The sequence below is a fragment of the Phyllostomus hastatus genome, unplaced genomic scaffold (assembly GCF_019186645.2).
Source record: "Phyllostomus hastatus isolate PE091 unplaced genomic scaffold, TTU_PhHast_1.1 phas_contig_90, whole genome shotgun sequence".
Taxonomy (NCBI): Eukaryota; Metazoa; Chordata; class Mammalia; order Chiroptera; family Phyllostomidae; genus Phyllostomus; species Phyllostomus hastatus.
In genome coordinates this window covers 7,448,935-7,453,319 of record NW_025333984.1, presented here as the reverse complement: position 1 = coordinate 7,453,319, position 4,385 = coordinate 7,448,935, and the positions used below count along the sequence as shown (strand labels likewise).

General features: G+C 33.7%; 1 pseudogene; it reads left to right on the top strand.

The window, feature by feature from the left end:
- Positions 1-3,213: 3,213 nt before the first annotated feature.
- Positions 3,214-4,385, top strand: LOC123827749 (annotated as a pseudogene).

Here is a 4,385-nt window from a genome sequence, read left to right as displayed (position 1 = left end):
GTGATGGGAAAATGGAGACAACTTTACTTGAACAGCAATAAAAATAAATAAATAAAAACGTAAAAGTTTTCCATAGAAATGGCAATACTTTTTATCCCCTGATTTGCAGGCATGGAGGGTCTTTATCAGCACAATTTGCACGGACCTTGAGAAAAGTATGCTAAGTGAAATAAGCCAGCCAGAGAAAGACAAATACTATATGATTTCACTCATATGTGGAATCTAATGAACAAACTAAACTAACAAGGAAAATAGGGACAGACTCATAGATGAATAGGTGGCAGCTAGTGGGTGAGTTTAATAGGTGGGGGGATTGAGCAAAAAAGACTCATGGACATGGACAACAGTGTGGTGATTGCTAGGGGGAAAGGGAGTATAAGGGGACTTAATGGTAATGGAAAAATACAATGAAGATAAAAAGAATTTCATTATAACCCTAGTAATACTATACCTTAGATCATTTCACATTCTTGAAAGAATTCTTAAGATGCTTAGTGTTTACTTCAATAGTAATTTGACATAATCTCTTTTAATAAGTTTAACTTTCTAGACACTAGATGCTTATAAAATTTTTTCATATTAGTGCTTCTGGTTTCTAAAATTTAGATTAAACATGTGTATAAAATATTTTTGTACACCAAACAACAACCAGCCAATAGTAAGTTACTTAAGATTTGTACCTTTTAAATATTTGACACATATATGGAATATGTTTTATTTATATTAATGTACATATTAAGCATACAGGGATGACAAATAATGACACATTTACTTAATAAGTTCCCTTTACATTGTTAATTTTAAAATAAATTATAATATTAGTTTCCATTTTATTGTAATGTATTGACTATTTTGATGGTATATTCCATTGTTGTCTGGTAATTGCTAACAAATAAATTCATATTAAAACCACATTCTAGTCCCCAAAATTTTGTAATGTAATTTTTTATATAAAAAATAAGATCACTTATGAATTCACCTAAGTCATAGGTGAAAATAATTTTACAGATATATCACATCTTATTTTAGATTTAGAAAGTAATGGGGTCTAAAATGCAGATTCTGTTAGGAAATAATAATAGGATGGGTGATATAATGAATACTGAGAACTTTTTATTGGTGATTCCAAATATCTTCCCTGTGAGTGATCCAAAGCACAAGACTCAACAAATATAATTAGGTTTTGCTGTGTAAAGTTATTATTTGTTTAAATGTTGTAATCCTCTTATTGAACATAATCTGAAATTTAATTTGATGACAAGAAGTAAATATTGAAAAACAGCCCGAGCTTTCATCAAATCTATCTGATATTCACCCACTTTTGATGATTTTCATATTTGTATAGTTAAAATTTATTTCTCCTGCTGTTTCCAAGTCCAGTAAAACCATGTCAAAAATTTCTTGGAACTATAAGCTGGAGATGGCAGAAAATAAAATTGTTGTCATTTTAATCTTATGGAAACCAAACATTGTGCAATATGATACACAGTAAATGCACAGGCATGGTATTCTTTTAGCTGGGTAGCCAGAGACTCTAGGGAGTCTTTCAGGGACCTTCACAATAGAGCAGAAAGGAACTAAATATAGTAATGAAAGTAATTTTTCTCCAGTATAAAAATAAAGTCTGATGAATTTAGCAAAAACAGGAACTGCTGCTTTCATTTACTGTTCATATAATATCAAAGGTCATCATGAGGAGAATTTAAAATGAATTGCAATTGTCAGCTTTGAATAGAGAAAAGACATTGGTTCCTTGTCTGTTGCAGTTGGAAAGCTCCCAATAGTCATAAAGAGCTCTGGGCACAAGAAATCCAGCAACTGGACATTCCATATGTAATGTTAGCGGAAGCTCCCTAGAGAGCACTTGAGTCTCAGCACATGGCCTTTGGTCCAAAATAATCTGCCAGTTAAATATACATAAAACAGAACAAAAATAAAAATAAAAATAAACCACAACCACCAAACAAATATACCCAGAGGAGTATAAAAATGAGGTGGCTACACAGAATAAAAACAAAGGGAAAATCTGATTTTGAAACCAGCCTTTGGCAACAATTTTTATATAGCTCCAGCTAAACGATAAAGATGAAAAAAAGGTTCTAGCATAATTATCTGAGGTAGTTCTACTGGAAAAACAATCCTAACTTAATTTCTAAGACCATGTGGCTAGTGTTTCAGTTTGTGGTAGGCCTTCATAGTTTGGATATATTACTTTAAAACTTTGAGGTAATATATTTTTGTCTTAAAATAATGTTATTGATTAGTAAAATGATGTTGTTTAATCAAAAAATCAAACAATACAGAAATATACAAGGAAGAGAATACAAATCCCTGGAGATTCTATCTGTAATCATTTTCAGGAATAGACTTCATTTGAAAGCACTTTTTTTTCCTATTCAAATCCTGTTCATCCTTCAAAGTAGAGCCATCTCTACCTCTTTCAAGAAACCCCCTGTCATTAGATTGCTGACCATCTTTACTTTTGGTTAAGTTTTAAGAAAAATAATTGTAAACATTTCACAATTAAACATTGATTTGATATGATTTATTTTTATTTTCCCTAAGTGAATGTAAGCCCCTTAAGTCAGGATATATTTTTATCTCATTGATAATAGCTTATAGAATATTGATAATGCAGGTGATAGTCAAAAAGTCAATAATTGTAGACTTGTACTATTCATTTCTACCTTAAGAATTTATAAGAGGAGGCAAAAAAATAAAAATCTAAATATTTTAACCAGGTTTGAGATTTTCTTGAGATTCCTCAATTTACATTAACTGATGTACATTTAAAACTGTTGTTAAATGTAACATAACTTCTAAAACTTTTTAGTCCAGGACCACTTTACACTTTTAAAAATTATCAGGACTCCAAAGAGTTTTTTTTTTGTTTGAGTGGGTTATGTCTGTCACCATTTACAATGTTATAAATTAAAACAAAAAAAATTTGAAAACACGGGAATATACACACACATATTCCATTAATCATCAAAATGATGACATCATATATTATTTAGACTCTGGAAAACTCTGTTGTACACTCATGAGAGAAGAGAGTAAAAATAGCAAATAATATCTTTATATAATGGTAAAAATATTTTGAACTTGTAGTCTCTCCAAAACGATCTTTGGGGACTCAGCTTTCTCAACACCACACTTTCAAAAATGCTACTCTAGATGAACCAAAATCAACACTTTTATTCAAAACTAATCATGATAGTTGGAGGTTTATGGAACAAAAAAGAACTGGAGGCATCAGTAAAATCACAAGAGTTTAGGTACCGGGGCAGCTGCCACCAAGTCCAGATCCAGCTGTGGACACCCAATTCCTTTTGGTTCTAAGTCCAATATAGCAACTCTTAAGGATCAGCTGATTGTGAATCTTCTTAAGGAAGAACAAACCACCCAGAATAAGATTACAGTCATTGGAGTTGGTGCTGCTGGATTTTAAATCCAACAAGTATCCATAAATAGTTGGCATGGCCTGTGCCATCAGTATCTTAATGAAGGACTTCGCAGATGAACTTGCTCTTGTTGATGTTATGGAAGACAAATTAAAGGGAGAGATGATAGATCTCCATCATGGCATCCTTTTCCTTAGAACACCAAAAATTGTCTCTGACAAAGACTGTAATGTGACTAAACTCCAAGCTGGTTATTATCACAGCTGAGGCACATCAACAAAAGGGAGAAAGGTGTCTTAATTTGGTCCATCATAATATGAACATCTTTAAATTCATCATTCCTAACCTTGTAAAATACATTCCCACCTGCAAATTGCTTATTGTCTCCAATCCAGTGGATGTCTTGACCCATGTGGTTTGGAAGATAAGCAGCTTTCCCAAAAACTCTGTCATTGGAAGTGGCTGCAGTCTGGATTCAGACCAGTTCTGTTGTGTAATAGGGGAAAGGCTGCCAGTTCAACCATTAAGCTGTCATTGGTGGGTTCTTGGGTAACATGGAGACTTGAGTGTGCCTGTGTGGAAGGGAGTGAATGTTGCTGGTGTCTCCCTAAAGACTCTGCACCCTAATTTAGGCACTGAGGCAGATAAGGAACAGTGGAAACAAGTTTACAAACAGGTGGTTGACAGTGCTTATGAGGTGATCAAACTGAAAGGCTACACATCCTAGGCCATTGGATTATCTGTGGCAGATTTAGCAGAAAGTATAATGAAGAATCTTAGGTGGGTGCATCCAGTTTCCACCGTGATCAAGGGTCTCTATGTAATAAAAGAAGACATGGTCCTTAGTGTTCCCTGCATCTTGGGGCAGAATGGAATCTCAGATGTTGTGAAGGTGACTCTGACACCTGAGGGAGAGCCCATTTGAAGAAGAGTGCAGATACACTTGAGTGTAGCTTCAGAAAGACCTACCTCACTGTCTAG